The 20,054-nt window shown below is 43.8% G+C and overlaps 1 protein-coding gene across 3 annotated transcripts in view; it reads left to right on the plus strand.

Moving 5' to 3' along the window:
- The window catches only part of LOC147668719 (vascular endothelial growth factor A-like), a 298,705-nt gene that overhangs the window by 277,492 nt on the left and 1,159 nt on the right, over positions 1-20,054 (plus strand). The window lies entirely within an intron of this gene.

Genomic DNA, 20,054 nt, shown 5'->3' on the forward strand with positions numbered 1-20,054 from the left:
CTGTCCGACACTGCCAGCAACGTTGCCTCGGTGCTATTGTTGGCCCTGAAGCCGGTCTGGGAGGGGTCCAGGAGTGAGTTGTTTTCCAGATACCGGGACAGTTGTGTGTTGACCAGTTTCTCCAAGGCTTTGGAGAGGTAAGGGAGCTGAGAAATTGGCCTGTAGTTCTCCGGATTGGAGATACCGGATCCAGCTTTCTTCAGAAGGGGGGTCACGGATGCGTGTTTCCAGGCTTCCGGAAAGGACGCGGTGGTGAGTGATTGATTAAAAAGTTAGGTAATAAAAGGGCAGAGCGTTGGTGCAATTTTGGAAAACACAAAGTGGGGACAAGGGTCCGCGGGAGAGCCGGATTTAATTGTCTTCAATACCGCTAATACCTCGTTTTCAGAGAATGGTTGAAAACTAGTTAGACGCGGTAGGTTGCCTGCGTCTGGTTGGTCATTGCATTTGTCTGGTGTTGGAGAATGCTTGTCAGAATTGTCGGACAGGGTAGGGGTGTTTGAGGGGGCGAAGGTAGAGTAAATTTTGTTAATTTTATCAGCAAAGAAGGTGCTGATACGTTCACAGGCCTCGGTTGAGGGGGTGAGGGTTTGTGAGGAGCTGGATGGGTTACTGAGCTCCTTCACTATTTTGAACAATTCTTTAGCGGAATTGTGGTTTTCCTGGATTCGTTGAGTGAAGTATGCTTTTTTTGCGTCTCGGATGGCTAGGATATACTGTTTTCGTTTGGTGACATAAGTTGCTCTAGTTTCCGAGTCTTTTGTTTGTCTCCATCGATGTTCGTTTTTTTGGCATTCCTTTTTGAGGCTCTTGAGGAGAGGGGTATACCATTTTTCCGTAGTGGTTGTTTTTTTCCTTGATTGCCGCATAGGGGCTAGTTTGTCTAGCGTTTGGCGAATTCCGGTGTCTAAAAGAGTGACATTGCTGCAGATGGAAGAGTCGTCCAGCAAAGTGACGTCTGTCTCAAGAAAGTGGTTTTGAAAATTAGAGTCATTGATTAGTCTCTAAACTCTGTTGGTGATAAGGGGGGTGGATCTGGCCTTCAAGGGTTTACCAAGGAGTTTAAATGAGAAGGATAACATGGAGTGGTCAGACCAGGACAGGGGGAGGATTTCCTTTATGGTGGTCGATTCAATAAAAGTGAAAAGAAGATCCAGGGTATGCCCTGCTGAGTGCGTGGGGCCCTCAACCCACTGTTTGAGTTGTAGAATTTCCATGTCATATTTCAGCTGGGAAGATCCGGGGGCGTCTGTTTTTTCGTAATGGACGTTGAAGTCGACGACGACCATGTAGTTTTTATGTTTCAAGCAGAATGGTAGCAGTTGGTTCAGTAGTTTGGCACCTACGCTGGCTTGTTGCCTTGGGGGGTTGTAGACAACTGCACCGGCTAGTATGATGAGGCCCTCGAGGAAGATTTTAAATGGTAATATCTCATGCTCGGGGTAAACAGTTGTCGTTTCCGCGAGGCATGTTAGGTGATCTCTGAAGACCACAGCGACTCCACCTCCTTTTTTTTTGCCTTGTCTATTTTGTGTAATTATTTTGTATTCAGGGGGAAGAGCATTAGCGAGATCTGGAGCGCTAGTGTCAGATAGCCAGGTTTCGGTGATAAAAACCAGGTCCGGGCTCCTGGATGTCAACATGTCCCAGATCTCCAGGGCATGTTTGGGTAGGGATCTGGCATTAAGGTATAGGCATTTCAATTCCAGCTGATTTTTAGCGGAGATTGTGTGGTGGTCAGTTGGGGATTGGCCCATACTTGACCAGCGACAGGCGAGACAGGTGATAGGTCCATAGGATAGGCCAGGGCCAGTTTGGATACATAGGTGAGGTCTAACACCCGTAGTAGCTTTGTTGAGGGCTAGTAGTTTACTGCGTGTATAACAGATGGGTATAGACATGGATGAGTTGGAGCCTGTAGGGGGTATAGCCCCTAGTCCCGGTCGGTCGCGGACGGGCGCTGACGGGCTTGCCTTAGGCTCGCCTTCGGCGCGCCCGCTGCGCGACCGAGGATTACACATAATTTATGTTGCTCTGAAGTTGTGGAACGAGGGGGTGTGGCCTGAAAGGGGCGTGGCCTCCGCTCGTGGCGGGAGGGCGCGTGGGGGAGAATGCGTGTAGCGTCAGCGCTGGCTCCGCTGCGTGCACGACTGTTCTGTCAGGTGAGTGAAATTAAAACACAAGCAATCTGTGACAATTAATTTCTTAAAATACAAGTAATCTGTGACACAAAATTTTAAAAAGATGCTGCCTTACTCCCGGCTTCCGCCTCAGGAGTCAACTCTCAGTTTTTGCTGGGTGCCCTGACACGGCGCCTTTTATACGCGAGTGTCTGGGGGCGTGGCCTGAAAGGGGCGTGGCCTCCGCTCGTGGCGGGAGGGCGCGAGGGGGAGAATGCGTGTAGCGTCAGCGGTGGCTCCGCTGCGTGCACGACTGTTCTGTCAGGTGAGTGAAATTAAAACACAAGCAATCTGTGACAATTAATTTCTTAAAATACAAGTAATCTGTGACACAAAATTTTAAAAAGATGCTGCCTTACTCCCGGCTTCCGCCTCAGGAGTCAACTCTCAGTTTTTCTGCTAAAAATTCAGTGTGTATATACACTCTTTAAATAAGGTGGTTGGGACGTCTTCGCATTTTTTATGGATATACCATCCACCAAACTTTAAATGACCCAGAGACTTTCTTTAGGCTTCTGTTTCTGAGCCCTATCAAATGCAACATGCAAGTAGGAAGAAGATGTTGTATCCTTGCAATGATGGCACTATCCCTCTTGTGTTATCACCTTGACCGTGGCGTGAATTCCGCCACGGTGCTGGAGAATTAATGAGTGGGCTGGTTTCGGACAGCCCTCGGCCGTCCTCCGCACATGCCCACTGTGACAGGCTGTCCGATGCATGGAACGGGTTAAAGGTGTACCCCAGCATCCTGCCTGTGACGAAGGCTTAGAAAACTGTCCTTGTCTGTATAGAATTTTAAGTGTGTGTGATCTTGTAAGAGTAGAGTCAGTTGCAACAAATTGGAGGCAGAGCAGCTCTAGTGCAGATTTACTCCAGTATTGGAACGTCTCTAGATTCACATGCTTGAATCATTCCCCGTACTTGAAATGGGAGTCCCATGCTACATTATAATAGGAATGCAATGTTAAACATACACTGAAAAGGTGCTAGGCCCTTTAATTTTGTTACATACCATAGTCAATTTCTTTTTTTAAAAGACCAAAAGTAGGTTTCAACCAATCAGATTGCCCGACCCTCTAGAACACTCCTGTGAGAAGTTTCAGCCCCTCATATTTTCTACTGCACGTCATGTGCTCTTCTCAGCCATCTTGTTCTACAGTTTTTCTAAAGATTAGAACCCCTTTTATTGCTTCAGGATATATAAAGATTACTCTTTAACTCCATTTTGGATCTGTATTTTTTAACTTTTATTTTGACTTCGTCATGTCAGATAAAGAGAAGAAGAACCTGTTTAGGGCCTGTGGTACCTGTTCTTAGAAGAAACTCCATTCAGATGACCCTTAAAAGGACTGCATTTATTGCCTTTATCCAGATCATAAGGCCAAAGAATCTAAGGTATGTCATAACTTTTTTTATAAAACCTTGAAAGACCATGAAGGGTGGCTGTTGATATGGCTACAGAGGCTTAAGGCAAGGAAAGAGACAGTATCTAGTGACGACAGTGAGGAGGCATCATCATTCTCCTCCAGAAGGTCACATAAGAGGGAGAGGTCTCCCCATTCTCACTCTTCTCTTGAGCGATCTAAGAAAGCCTAAAAAAAAACACTCATGAGTCTTGCAGGTTAAGCTCTTCTAAATCTCCTCAAAAAGAGCGTAAGGAGAAGACGGAATTTTTTTAAAATACATTCTTCAAAAAGACCAGAAAAACTAGGTCTGAACCACCTACACCACCCCCTCAAGTGCAGCATTCTTTCAAAAAGCCTTCTTCTGTTCCACCTATTGCCAAACCGCTGATGAAAGACCATCGACAAGACCATTGCTGTCGTCGACAAAGAAATCCACAGCATCGTCAACGGCAACTGCTTCTGTATCCACGCTTTCTCTGCCTTCAGCCGGTTCCTCAATGACATTGATGACCCATTTGCCTAAATCGTTGACGCTCAAGGTGACTACGGCCTTGGCGTTGAAGACTGTATCACCATCGACTATGCCACTTCCGCCAACGTCATCAACAACTTCGACAACATCCGTCTTCAGACACCATTGTTTCGCCATTGTTACTCCCATTCCCATTCGATAGCCCCGACGACATTGACGATCCCGTTGTTAACCCCTTTGCCGTGGGGATAATTCCCCCGCGGCACAGGGGGGGAGGGGGGCCGCCTGCGGCGCCACGGTGCTCATGACGAGCTGAGCTCGTCATGACTCCGCCCACACAATGGAACGCCTGCACAGGAGGGGAATTAGCTCCATGGCCGTTATGACGAGCTCAGCTCGTCCTGAGCACAGCTCCACTGTGCCTCATGGCGAGGAAGAGGTTACAGCAAAAACAGGAGGAAATAATTTAACCCCTGAGCACACCTCTCAGGAAGGTGTGACCACTGTTTCCATCACAGCTGAGGAAGACTCTGATGACGCAGTTCCTTCTGAGTATGTGCCCAATCCTTCAGAACTCACGCCCTTCAGGTTCAATGTTTGCAATATTGGGAGGAAATTGTGTCTCTGCCTTCTTCACTAGTTATGGACTTACTGTTTATGCTTTTATATTATAGGAAGTGTTTTCCCCCAATACCTGCTACCACAGCGTCAGTCTTGTTAGCAGCAAAATCTCTACCTATACCTCGATCAACTCTCCAACAAACAACATTGTTATTGCCTACTTCTGTCCGCCATATGCCACAATCTACTCTTCTTCATGACCCTGCAACTTCTGATGACAACAGGGAAGAGGGTGAGATCTGTGACCCCCACCAAGAATGGAATGATTATCTGATACCCACACAACCGTCTCCTTTTCCAACAAGACATTCCAGGTTTCCACAACTTGCTGGAAAGAGCAGCAAAGAGGTCTGGTTTACCTATGCCCTTTACACATAACCATTACAGAAGAGCGTAAGAGCTAGCCTGTGGTAAGCTGCATCTGGGAAGAGGGCTTAAAAGTCATTAGGACTCCAACCACAGTAAATGTGGTCTTTCCCCACCTGGATAAAAAATACAAAGCTCCAGAAGATGCTTCTGCTGGATTCACTGGTCACCCAAAGCCTGATTCCATTATCTCACAGGCAGCACACAGCCGATCAAAAAAGGTTTCCATCAATGTTGGCACTTACAGTTAGGGCAGCAAATTCACTCGCTGTTCTTGGTCGATATGATCTCCAAGTGAGATCCTATATCTCCCCTTATTTGGAACAGCTCCTGGAGGACAGTAAAGCAGAGGTCAAGAAGGTCCTCCAGAAAGGAGAATGCACATCATCAGAAGTGATAGACTGTGCCATGGATATTGCCACTACTGCATTTCTACAAATTGCAGGAGCTGCTGTGTTACGCAGCCAGGGTTAGCTAAAGCCTACTTCGTTCAGGCCTGAGGTCCAAACCAAAATACTAGATCTCCTTTTCGATGGGGAAGCCGTTTTCGTCAAGCGCGTGGATGAGGCACCACAAGCTATCAAAACAAATGCAGACAGAGCTAAGTCCGAGTATGCTTCAATACAGGGAAGTGCCCTTTCTGGGCACCTGAGAAAAAGGCCTCCCATTCTACAGGGGAGGTTACCAAAAATATTGTTACCCTGATTATAGTTTCACAGCAATTTTTATCCCAGTACTCCCAACGTCAACCACCAACGGCTTAAAGTCGACCTGCACCAAGAAGTACAGTGGGATGTCAAGGCAAGGACACAGCCCATTGCCAATGGCTACCTACAGGCTCTGGCTATCCATCCTTTATCATCAACCAAGTTAGGGGGCAACATTTTTGTTTACCTCCATCGCTGGCAAGTTATAACTACTTATTCAATTTGGCCATAGTCTAGAATTTGTTCAAATTCCACTCCCCACTCCACCTCAACCCTCTGTTCAAAAGCATCTACATCTTCTCAAGTTAGAGATCATTACAGTGCTCAAGAAAAGAGCAATAGAACCAGTTCCCTCATTACAACGAGGGGGGGGATTCTAGTCCCGTTTCATTTTGGTCAACAAAAAGTTATAACAAAGGTGACCAATTTTAGACCTGAGAACTTTCAACACCTACCTCAAGAAACAGTCCTCATGATGACTTTACAGGAAATTCTATTGCTCTTAAATCACGGGAAATACATGGCAACCATAGGCCTTCTTTTTTTATTTTTTTTAAATTTATTTTATTTCCACAATTTCAGACACATGATATGACAGTTCAGTAGAAATAAAACTCAATGAATCAGAAATACAGAATTTAAATACCTTAGAGAGTTAATACATCCGAAAATAAGTATATAAATATCCTCCATACAAAGGCTACTAAATGATCAAAAATCAGAGTTAATATTTATGAATTAATATATACAACAACAAAAAACACGCAGGTAGTCATACAGTCAATCAATCCTCAGGATACCCCAATGATATACACTAGCTAATAGATACTCAGAAAATCATACTAATTGGAAATCATACATTTATATATAACTAGCAGCCCGTCCCGACGTTGCCCGGGAGCAATTATGCTTCAGGGCCTCCTCCCGCCCCGCTTTTGTAACCTGCAGACGTACCTTTTCCCTCCTGTATTTTACTTTGCTTCTGTGGCCCCGCCCGCCCCACTTTTGTAACTGCACATGGCTTCCCAGAGTAAGACTGATCTGAAAGTTCATCCTCCTCACTCTGTTCTCCCAAAGATGAGTGTGTTGTTGTCAGACATCATACATAAGGATACTTGAATTGAGGTAAAACAACTTGTGCAATGGCGTGCTGCCTAGTGCTGTCTCAATGATCTTTCCCCCTCCCCCAGCCCCACCACTGCACTGTGGTTAGTTACTGGAAGGCATTTCCCTCCAGCCCCACATTTCCTATTTTTCTTAATGCAGTACCTGCTGTTTGAGATACTCCTGTCACAATAAACAGTGCTGTCCGAAAAGCGCTCTGTTGCTCTCTGGAGGCTTCTTTGCTCTTTGATAATGGCCACTGTTTTCAACGAAATTCCACGTTGGACAGTGGCAGCCCCCCCCCCCTCTACAGATCCAGACAGCAAAGACTCCAAAGGCATTTTTCTTGTTTTTCAATTAGTCTAATTGTCATGCGCCATGGTTTTTGCAGGTGCCTGTTTCTGTGTTACGTTTTAAACTTTATTAAGGAGTAATCGTGCACTATACTTCCTTTATTTATGGAAATCCCTATTTGTTCAGGATTATGTTTAAAACCCCTCAAATGTTTCCCGAGTTAATATGCATTGAGAGCTCATTATGAGTCGCTCACTACGGGAAGGTTATCCTTCTGTAAACATTTCCCTTTCTTGGTTCTGCTCTTCAACTCTTCCGCTCTCCCCGACCCCCGCCTGCCCCTACATGAGTTCACTAACTTACCTCCGCCGGCGCTGCTTGGCGCTACACTGGCTTAACTGGAAGGCTGCACTGAGATGCCACACTGCAGCGGCAACTGAACTACGGGCAGTAGTGAGAAGAGTTAATGTGATTGACTCCTGAGTAAGGAGAACAGGTCAATGAAACCGAGTTCACCAGCTTCTAAAATGGTTAGGTGCTTTACCGACTGTTTTGGAATGGGAGCTCCCGAGCCACGTATTAGAGCTCAGTGAGAGGCAGGGAGAGGACGGAGTCTCTCAATGGGGGCATTGAGGGGTCCTGTGGGCCACGAGTCCCGCCCGGCCTGGCCCAGAGAAATGACAAACTAAATGTTGACGTAGGGATTGCACGTGGACAATATTTACGGCTTGACCCCACGCTATACATGGGGATGTAGTGATAGCCTCAGTTGTGAGCTAAGGTCACTCGGGAACAATGCACCCCCTCAGTGCGGCAGGCCGGACACAGAGATATGACGATAGTTGCAGTGATGATGTCGGAGGTCACAGGGGAACAGTATATGCCCTCTGACCGTCCAGGCTGAAAGATGCGACGATAACCTCAGATCTGACGTGGGCCACTTGTGAACAATGTCTCCACTCTGCCCAGTTGTCTTGATTTCGGGCCTTCCAGTGGCTCCTTGGACGATGGGCTGGGCGGTCTCTGGGCACGACCTTTGGCATCCTCAGACGTGCGGATTTGGCGTCGCTGGGCCCTTCTCTACCCAATAGAAAATGGTTGTTCCGGACTTGTGTGAATGGAACAAATTCATAGTGCGCGGCAGAGCTGCGCTGGCAGCTCCTGAATAAAGGACCAGAAGTGAGAGCTGGGGGCACAGGGAGCGGCCTACAGTCGTCGGGTGCCCCTGTGTGACCATGGCATGCAAATGAAGTATAGGGGTCGCCACAAACACTGAGCACTCCCTAGGAGTAATCGTGCACCATACTTCCTTTATTTATGGCAATCCCTATTTGTTCAGGATTATGTTTAAAACCCCTCAAATGTTTCCCGAGTTAATATGCATTGAGAGCTCATTATGAGTCGCTCACTACGGGAAGGTTATCCTTCTGTAAACAATTCCCTTTCTTGGTTCTGCTCTTCAACTCTTCCGCTCTTCCCGACCCCCGCCTGCCCCTACATGAGTTCACTTACCTCCGCTGGCGCTGCTCCTGCCTGTCAGCTCGCACTACCGCTCCTCCCCTACGCCATGTCCGCCGCTCATCTTCCTTCGCCGGTCCTCTGCTGCTGACGTCACCACTTCTCCCCCGCGCCATGACCGCAGCTCCTGGGACGCCGCTCCTCCCCTGCTCCTAACGTGACGACGCACCTCGCGGCCGGCGCTACTTTGGGGGAACTTCTTTTTTTTTTAAATTAATTTTTTTATTAAGGTTTATTTTTAAAGTTAATATCGCCTATAACCATCTACACACCCTGCCGATTTCAACGGTGTATCGGGTGTGTAGATTGGCACAGTGGTTCCCGCGTTTACCCGCCTCAAAGCCTGAACGTTTCTGCTTTATTATAGTAGTATAGATTACGTAATAATACCCTCAATTATTCATATAAACAAGAAAAAGGTCCCATATTATAAGCCCCAATTTCCGTTTCCTTTCCCCCTTTAATGAATATAGACAAGATTCCAAACTGGCTAATCTATACATTTTTGCCCTCCAAACATCAAACCTTGGTGGTTTAGGACATAACCAATCCCCCGCAATGCATACATGGCCACAGTCATTGCTACAATTAAGAACATTCTGTGTTTATACATACTACAACCTTTTGAGACAGAGGGCCCCATCCCTAGGAGCATCAAAGTGGGAGTGATACGGAGTGAATCCCCTAAGATGTTAGATAAAAAACGTTCCATATCTCGCAAAAACAAAGTCAATTTAACACAACAAAAAAAATGTGTTCTATATCAGCATTTTCTGCCCCACAGCGGAAACATTTACCATTGTAGCCTTCAGTGTGCGTGTTTCAAAATACCCATCCCACAGAAAGTTCCTATGATTTACAATAGCCAGGAGCCATTACCTGTTCAGAGTGCTTCCTTTTGGCCTTAAATCTGCCCCTCAAATATTTACAAAGTGTTTGGCCTCGATAGCAGCTTTCCGAAGAAAACAAAGGCACCAAGTATTCCCATATATGACAATTGGGTTAGTCAAGGCGCCGTCCTTTCGAGCAGCACAGGCATCAACGGCAGCCTGTGCAACACTGTTCAACAAGCTGGGCCTTAGCCTGAATCCAAGAAAGGCAGTCTTGCATCCTTCAAAAACTATCCCTATCCTAGGAGCAATGCTCCATTCATTGCTCAACAAAGCATATTCTTCAGTGGTGAGGCAATTAAAACTAACGTCCTTAGCAGAACTGATAAGAAAAAAAGGGTCTCTTTCAGTTTGCCTTTCCAAAGCCCTATTGGGGATGATGTCATTGTGCACCCCCTGGTTCCATTCAGCCGTCTAAGGATGTGTCCCCTCCAGGAGAAACTAGACAAAACAGTGGCTACAGGCAATCTACGATCTACTCACCATCACTCCGGCCATGATCAATGCCGTATCTTGGTGGACGCATTGAAAAAATCTATCTGCCTGTCTGTCGTTCCTGAGACTGCCTTCTCTGTTGGTCATAATTACTGCCGCTTCCCATGGGGAGCTTACCTTTAGGACCTGCGGGTCAGTGGCTGGTGGTAAAAGCTCATCTCCTTCTTCATATTTGCTGTAGCTCCAGGCAGTCTAGCTCACCTTCCAGGCTTTCCTTCCAAGAATAAGGAACTCGGCGGTACTCATCTGGATGGACAATATGACCACGATCCAGTACATGAACAAGCAAAGCGGCATAAGATCACACCTCCTCTCTCAACAGATACAGTGCATCTGAAAGTGGGCTATTCACAACGGAGTGTCTCTACAAGCGGAACATGTTCCTGAAAAGCAAAACACAATAGCAAACATACTAAGCAGACTAAGATCATCTTGTCACAAATGGGAAGTGGATCAGAAAACTCTCAACAGCATCTTTCTCCAGTGGGGCAAGCCAAGTCTTGACCTCTCTGTGACCCCCCTCCCCAGAATAAGAAATGCCAGTTCTTCGCAAGTTGGCATCCCCATCGGAGATCATAGGAAAATTCATTTTCAATGGCATGGTCCGGCATCTTTGCCCATGCCTTTCCTCCCATTCTTCTCCTCCCAAGAGTCCTCATGAAGATGAAGGCCTAACCATGCAGGATGAACCCCATAGCCCCGTCCTGGCCATGCCAGCTCTGGTTTACGGAGCTTCTTCTTCTCTCGGAGCAACCTCACATCCAGTTGAAACTGTCCTGGGGTGAAGTGTTCCATCCGGACCCCAAATCCCTCCATTTATCGCCTGACTCGTGAGCACAATGAGTTTGACCATCTGAACTTGTCTTCAGACTGCAGGGAAATACTATCCAGAGCCCGAGCAGAAAGTTCTAACAAAACCTAACACCTTAATTGAAAGCGTTTTTGCATTTGGCGCCAGCAAGCTAACGTGCATCCACTCTTTTCTTCGCCTCGAGATTTTCCATTATCTCCTTCACTTAGCAAGATCAGGATTGGCTCATGCATCCCTTAAGGTCCACTTGGCAGCTATCTCTAGCTATAGGAGATCTACCTTGCTTTCCTTATGGTCCACTAGAATTGCTAAGTAATTACTCAAAGGGCTGTTTAGGGTTTTTACACCAGTCAGACCTCCTCCTTTGCTCTGGCACCTCAATATGTCCTCTCACAGCTTATAAAGCACCTGTTCGAGCCCATCCACAGAGCTGATTTGAAAGTAATTTCGTGGAAAAGTTGCTCTCCTCGTAGCTTTAATGTCTGCCAGGGGAGTTAGTATCCTAACCATTCAGGAACCTTTCATGCAATTTCATGACAATAGAGTGGTCCATTGTATGAACCCTAAGTTCATTTCTAAAGTCGCTTCAGGCTTTCATTTAAATGAGCTCCTCATCTTCAGAACATTTTTTCCAGCTCCTACTGCAACAGCTGATGCTTAAAAGTCTATTTACAAATTACTAAGGGCATTCACAAGTCTAATTAACTCTTTGTGGCTTACAGTGCACCACTGAAGGGCTATCCTCTTTCTAGGCAAAGCAGTGTTCGATGGATATCCAGCACCATTCCATATTGCCATCGAGCAGCAGGTCAACCGCTCCAGAAGTGCTTTACAACTGCTATTTAATCTGATTTAAGCATGTTAATCGATGAAAGTTCCAATCCTGGAGTAAGCAAATAAGTTCCTTACCTGTAACTGTAGATCTCCAGTATTGGAATCTTTCATAGATTCACATGCGACCCACCAGCCTCTCCTAGGAAGCTCACCTTTTTTGCTCTCTTTTTCTGGGTGTATCTCCTACACTTGTGCTTTGAAAATCTGATGAAGTGAAGCTTCTCACAAGAGTGTTCTAGAGGGTGGGCCAATCTGATTGGTTGAAACCTATGATCGGTTTCTTTGTAAAAAAAAAATACTCTGGTATGTTTCAAAATTAAAGGGCCTAGGGCAACAAGGTCGATAATAGTGATAACAATGTCGACTATAACGACGGTGACAACGATGATTGTGATTGAATCACAGTCAACGACCACAGACGATATAGTCTACGGCGCTCATCCCTTTGACCGTAAACTGGTCTCTGCCTCGACGACACCATCAACAGCTAAACCAATTCCAATGGCATTACCGGTGAAACCGCCATCGACGTCTTTGACAACATCAATGACGAAGGAAGAATCCCAGAAAAAAACAAAAAGAAATGGGTAAAACCATATCTCTGATTCCAGAACATACATCCCCAAGCAAGATGTCACCCTTGCCACCCAGTGATTTCTCCTGGATGAGGATGACTCAGATGATGATGGTCCCTTTAGGGTTGCATGCAGCACGTAGCTGAATGTGAAATATCAGCAGGAAGATGACGAGGAGGAAGAGTATTATGGCCAGGAGTATTCCCATCCTCAGCAAGAGGTCTTACATTACCAGGAACAATTCCAGCCATATCAGCAGCAACAGTACCAGGAGGAATGTGGAAATGCATAGCAAGAGCATTGGTCTCGGTCTTGTAAATGATCCTGGCAGATTATCATAAGCACTTTCCACCCACAGTTACCACTCTTAAGAGGTAACATCTCCTCCTACAACTCCTACATTACAACCTTCCACATCGAAAACTCCACAAAACATCCCAACAGTTGCCTTCTTAAGGCATTTTCCACAGTCCAGAACCTTACCTATGCATGGCACCTCGTCTTCAGATGATGACCTGGAAGAAGGGGAACTTTGAAATATCTACACTGAGTGGAAAGATTATCTCATTCTGAAGATATAGGAGCTTTCCATAATCTCATAGAGAGCGCAGCAAAAAGGTTTGACCTTCCAATAGCAAAGCAAGCTGACTGCTTCTTCTACAATTTTAAGGAACCCTTCCGTAAGAGCATCAAAGCTATACCTAACATAGACTTCATTTGAGAAGAAGTTCTAAAGACAACAAAAAAAACACCCACAGTGGCTGCAGTGTTTCCACGCCTGGACAAAAAATATAAGGCCTTGGAAATTTCTACAGCCTGCCTCATTGGACACCCAAAACAGAACTCAGTAGTCAACCAATGGCCAAGCGCCATTCCAATAATCCATCAGCACCAATCTCAGCACCTCTTTATAAGGAAGGTAGTTACCTGAATAATATGAGGAAGTGCTTCTCTTCAATGTCAGCACTCACAGAGCAAGCAGCAATCTAGTTGACAGTGCTCAGAAAGTATGACCGCAAAATGTGGTTGGATAGAAGGAGAGCATCCATCCTCCGAAATAATAATTGATTGAGACATGGACATTGCATCCACAGGTTTTAGACAGTTGGCAGGAGTAGCAGTCCTACGATTACAGGGTTGTTGAAAAGGCACTTCCTCCAGACCAGAGGTGCAAAGCATGATACTAGACCAATCACATGACGACAAAACCCTCTTTAGGTAGCACATTGACTACACCCTCCAACCCAATAAGACAGATACTGATACCGCCAAGTCACTGGGTACCCTGCATATCAAAAAATTACTTTTAGTGGTGCGCAAGTTAAAGTGCACTTCTCTTACAACAATGCAGGTACCCATCATACCAACCTGGATGACAGCAGTTTCGCCTGCAATATCAACATTGACAACGTCTTCAGGCTGCCTACACAAGGCAGATCCAGAGACGAAAGCTGGGTTGCCAGGGCAAGGACACAGGATGTCAACAGTGACGTATTACAGGCACCAGCTACACCTTAATTTTATCTGGCATGTCTCTGAGGCAATATTTCCAAAACTTCTTTCCGAATAGAAGAGAATAACAACAGACCAATGAATACTGGATTTGATTACAATCATTCACACACTGGAATTCATTTAAAAACCACCCCTGTCTCCATCCCAGCAGATCCAACCAAAACATCTGCATTTTCTCAGATTAGAAGTCCAGACCATGCTCAGCAAAGGAGCCATAAAACGAGTCCCTGCAAACGAGAAGGTAACAGGTTTCTTCTCCCATTTCTTCTTAGTCCAGAAGAAGTGAGGGGAATAGAGACCTATCCTAGACCTAAGAAAACTGAACCAATAACTCAGGAAACAGACATGTCTCACGGTCTTGCTCTAAGATATCCTACAGCTTGTAAACCACTGAGATTATATGACATTAGATCTCCAAAATCTATATATACACAGGTACCAGCAGCCATTATCAGTTCAAAGTCCTCCCATTCGATCTAAACTCCGCCCCATGCATTTTCACAAAGTGCCTGGCTCCAATTGTGGCATTCTTAAGACAAGAAAAATCCCATGTCTTTCTGTACCTCAATGACTGGCTGGTGAAGGCACCTTCCCATCAATCCACAGAGAGGTCAAGCAACGCATGCTTACACCTTTTCAGCAAATTGGGCCTCAAGTTGCACACAAAAAAATTCAGCCCTTCAGCCATCCATGAGGATTACTGTTTTGGGGGCTACACTGGATAGAGTGCAGAACAAAGCATTTTCAACTCCAGAAAGATGGACAAGATTACTGTACTTGGCCTGTTTAGTGCATGGAAAAAGGCCACTTTCTGTTCACCATTTCAAATTCCTGCTAGGGATGATGTCCTACTGCATTTCTTTAGTACCACTCTGCCACCTTTGGCTGTGACAATTGCAAAAGGAACTGGACAGGCAATGGATACAAACACAGTTATTTTGACTATATAGTTCTTGTCACCCTGGGGATGAGCACAGCTCTTTTCTGGTGGATTCGAGAGGCAAATTTCTCCACAGACCTAACATTCCTCCGTCAAGTTTCCCGGTTGGCCATCTCAACAGACACTTCCTTAGAGGTTTGGGGAGCTCAACTCCAAGATTTGTAAGTCAGTGACAAATGGGAACCATCCCAGTTACTTCTACTAATCAACATTCTGGAACTCAAGGCTGTACACTTAGCTTTACAAGCCTTGCTGCTCAGAATGCAAATGTCTGCAGTGACCATCTGCACCGACAACCCTCCCACAATGCGTAATATCAACAAACAAGGGGGCTCAAGATCCTAAGTGCTGTCTCAAGCGACACAAAGGATTTGAAAGTGGTCGATCTGTCATCAGGTTACAGCGGAACATGTGCCGGGAAAGCAAATTTCATTGCTAATATGCTGAGCAGAATTAGAAGTACCTGCCACAAGTGGGAACAAAATCAGGAAGTCCTGGAGAAAACTCTACCAATGGAGCAAGCCAAATCTGGACCTGTTTGCAACCACCAAGAATCAGAACTGCCAAGTCTATGCAAGATGGAATCCACAACCAGGGTCATGGGAGAATGAGTTTTCGATCAAATGTTCGGAAATCTGTGCATACAATTTTCTTCTGACTCCTCTACTCGCAAGGGTTCTCATGAGGATGAAGGCTGAGCCCTGCAGGATCGTTCTGATAGCTCCGAAATGGCTTAGGCAACATTGGTTCACAGAGCTACTTCTATCAGAGAGACCAGACCGCACATCCACTTCTGCCTCTACTGATAATGAGCCATGGCCAAGTACTTCATGACAATCTAAGGCCCTTACACTTATCAGCTTGGCTCCTGAATTCATGATTTTGTGCATCTGAATATCTCAGGAGAATGCAGAGATATTCTAGCCAGAGCTAGGGCCGATAGTGCGAACAAGAATTACAGTCTTAAATGGAAGCGGGTTTGCACCTGGTGTCAACTGTCAAGCGGGAACCTAGTGTCATTTACACCAGAAGTAAGCCTTCCTTACTTGCTACATCTGGCACAGTCCTGTCTTGCTCAGTCTTTGATTAACGTTCACTTAGCAGCCATATACCACTTCAGAAGATCATCTGCATTACCATCACTATGGTCTAGCAGACTCATCAAGCAATTTCTCAAGGGTCTGTTAAGGGTCTACCCGCCAGTGAGATGTCCTCCTCCGCTTTGGCAACTAAACGCTGTGCTTTCTCAGCTAAAGAAAAGCATGAAGCCCATACACAAAGTGGACATTACATTTCTCTCCTGGAAATTGGCTCTTCGGCTGGCTCTTAACATCAGAAAGACAAGTTGGTGAAATATAGGCATTCTATAGCAAAAAATGAGATTCCTTTCTGTGTTATTTTACTTTAGGTTTTTGTGACCAACTGGTCTACTTTCAAATTTTAAATTGCTTATATACTAACAGGCGTTTCAGGTACTTATTATACACAACACTGAAATAGTATCTTTCTCTCAACATTTATTTTTAAAGTGTTAAAAACATATATATAAAATTCATCACAAGACATTTCATATCCAACATATAATCGTGAGCATTTCCCTAGTCTAATACAAAATCAAAACAGTAATTCATACAGTTAAAAGCTATTCAATGTATTCTATCGTGGGTGGTCCCTTGTCGACGCGTTTCGGTGCGATATGATCTTTTTTGCACCTTCTTCAGGACAGAACTTATGATAGGGTACTTTCTAAAAATTAATATAAAAAACAATTAGTATCTTATTATGTTGAGAGTTTATTTTCATCTATACAGTGTTGGGCCCTCATTGTACCTAGTCTTAATCTCTCTAAACATTAGAAAGAATATCTTACTTAGACTGCTTTAACGTCAGTTGTTCCCACTTCTTGTCAGGTTTATCCGTCTTAGATTTCACTATGTGTCAGGTTCATAAATTTCTGGAACATAGAAAGGACTGGTTTCTGATTATCTTCCTTATCAAAGTTATAAAGACAGACCCCGTTGTTTTCTCACTTACTTAAAAAACAGGAGGATTATGTTCTGCATGTCGGTGGTAGTTCTTTGCGTCTTTGATTTAGCGCAAGGTACCTGGCGCGGGGACTTGTTACTGGCCCACCTATTAGATAACATAGCAGTGTAAATGTATTATCTAGTAGATTCATTTATCAGTATTCATTGCTGATACTGATGGCCTTTTGGATTACATAGCTTAGAAAAAAATTCTTTCAATCCTTATATTCGGTGTATATATACAGGTCTTCACTTTGAAGAAATCTTGTATCCCAGAACCTGTTTTTGTGAAAAATGCATGCGCTTAGTATTTTTAATAATATTCACAACGGATCGCTGTTTATTTCTACCCTCTATTTTTCAAACTATGGTGTCTTTAATTTATATTGTAAATGTACTCATTTCTCATCACACAACTCTATTCCTCTTTTTTATTTATGGGGTTCAATTTTTTAGAGTGACTCCCTCGGGTGTAATGAAAAAGATCGGCTGTATACTCCAAATTAAGACCTTGAGACCGCTTACTTACTGCTGTCTCTAATATTCCTCCCCCTATTTATTCGTTGCTATTGTTATAGGGTGACTTAGTTATTTAGGCTTCTATTTATATTAAGCAAAGGAGACACAATTAGTTTTTCCCATTATATTCAGGTCTCCATGTCGGTGTTAGGGTAGCTCAATTAAAAAGTTAAGCTATCGGGCGGGGTTGCTCCCTTCGAGTAACAGTTAAAATATCAAAGCCCTCCCCTCCCGATAACTTACTTGTATATTTGCGCCCCTCGCCGTCGACACGTCCGCTCTCCTTTCCGGTGATGTTTTGAGGGATGGCGGGTCGCGGTATTTATACTCTAATCGTCCCATTAATTGACCATAAATAAAAAAGAGGAATAGAGTTGTGTGATGAGAAATGAGTACATTTACAACATAAGTTAAAGACACCATAGTTCGAAAAATAGAGGGTAGAAATAAACAGCGACCCGCTGTGAATATTATTAAAAATACTAAGCGCATGCATTTTTCACAAAAACAGGTTCTGGGATACAAGATTTCTTCATATAAACGTGTACCCAGCTAAAAGTTGTCATGACAAAGTGAAGACCTGTATATATACCGAATATAAGGATTGAAAGAAATCTTTTCTAAGGTATGTAATCCAAAAGGCCATCAGTATCAGCAATGAATACTGATAAATGAATCTACTAGATAATACATTTTCCACTGCTATTTTATCTAATAGGTGGACCAGTAAGAAGTCCCCGCGCCAGGTACCATGCGCTAAATCAAAGACGCAAAGAACTACCACAGACATGCAGAACATAATCCTCCTGTTTTTTAAGTAAGTGAGAAAACAACGGGGTCTGTCTTTATAACTTTGATAAGGAAGATAATCAGAAATAAGGCCAACCAGTCCTTTCTATGTTCCACAAATTTATGAACCTGACACATAGTGAAATCTAAGACGGATAAACCTGACAAGAAGTGGGAACAACTGACGTTAAAGCAGTCTAAGTAAGATATTCTTTCTAATGTTTAGAGAGATTAAGACTAGGTACAATGAGGGCCCAACACTGTATAGATGAAAATAAACTCTCAACATAATAAGATACTAATTGTTTTTTATATTCATTTTTAGAAAGTACCATATCAGAAGTTCTGTCCTGAAGAATGTGCAAAAAAGATCATATTGCACCGAAATGCGTCGACAGGGGACAACCCACGATAGTATACATTGAATAGCTTTTAACTGTATGAATTACTGTTTTAATTTGTTTCTTTGAGCATTAAAAAAGAATAGGATTGATTTTGTATTAGACTAGGGAAATGCTCACGATTATATGTTGGATATGAAATGTCTTGTGATGAATTTTATATATATGTTTTTAACACTTTAAAAATAAATGTTGAGAGAAAGATACTTTTTCAGTGTTGTGTATAATAAGTACCTGAAACGTCTATTAGTATATAAGCAATTTAAAATTTGAAAGTAGACCAGTTGGTCACAAAAACCTAAAGTAAAATAACACAGAAAGGAATCTCATTTTTTGCTATAGTACAATACCCAGTCCTTTCTGGTTCTTGGGACACTCTCTTCGTTTAAAGAAATATAGGCATTCACCATTCAAGAACCTTTCCTACAGTTCAGGAATGATGGTGATTCTGCGAACGATTCCAAAATTCATTTCTAAAGTTCCATCAGACTTCCACTTAAATGAACCAAGAGTTCTGAAGACATTCTTCCCTGAAGCGAAGAATGTAGCAGAAATGAAATTGTATTCCTTGGATGTCAAGTAATGCCTGAAGTTTTACCTTGCCAAGACAAAACAATTCCACAAATCCAATCAGTTGTTGGTGGCATACTGTGCTCCTAGAAGAGGTTATCCATTCTCTAAACAAAGCAAAGCTAGATGGATAACTAATGCCATACAATTTTATTATCAAAACACTGGCACACCATTACAGACGAATGGGCAAGCTCATTCTACCAGAATTATATTGATTTTGGTAGCTTTATTTGCTGGTGTGTCTATCCAAGATATCTTTAGAGCAGCGACCTGGAAAAGTGGGCACACCTTTACACAGTGCTACTGCTGGGATTTCACAGTCCACAGAGATGGGGCAGTGGGCCAGGCGGTGTTACGGGATCTTTTCCAGTAAAGGTGAGCCATGATAGTAAGTGATACCCTGCCATCCTCTAATGTAGTGTGCACATTTCACATTGTTTATATATTTGTACATGTCTATATATAAACATATACGTACACATTTATTTTATTGTTTGGATAAAATGTGCTATTTGACTGCTATTTAATCTAATTCAAGCATGTGAATCTATGAAAGATCCAATACTGGTGAAGAAAATTAGTAACTTATAACTGTAGTTCTCCAGTATTGGTATCTTTCATAGATTTGCATGCGACGCACCCTCCTCCCCATGAGAGGTTCGCCTTCTCCTAGGTACTGACACATGTTCACACTTATGCTCTTAAAATCTGAGCGACAGAAGCCTCTGAGGGGAATGCTCTAGAGAGTGTTACAACCTGACTGGTTGAAATTTAGTCTCTTTTAAATGACAGAGATGTGTTACTATAGGCTTTGTCTCTTTCCCAGACTATGTTTAACATTATACTGCTTTCTAATGATACCGTGGCACTCCCACTTCGACGGGAAATAATTTAAGCATGTGAATCTATGAAGGATACCAATAGTGGAAAACTACAATTACAGGTAAGTAACTTATTTTCTTTGCCTTAGAAAAAGGCCAGTGACTAAATATGCATTGATATTAAAATATGTAAGAG

The sequence above is a fragment of the Lissotriton vulgaris genome, unplaced genomic scaffold (genome assembly GCF_964263255.1).
Source record: "Lissotriton vulgaris unplaced genomic scaffold, aLisVul1.2 SCAFFOLD_1067, whole genome shotgun sequence".
Classification (NCBI taxonomy): domain Eukaryota; kingdom Metazoa; phylum Chordata; class Amphibia; order Caudata; family Salamandridae; genus Lissotriton; species Lissotriton vulgaris.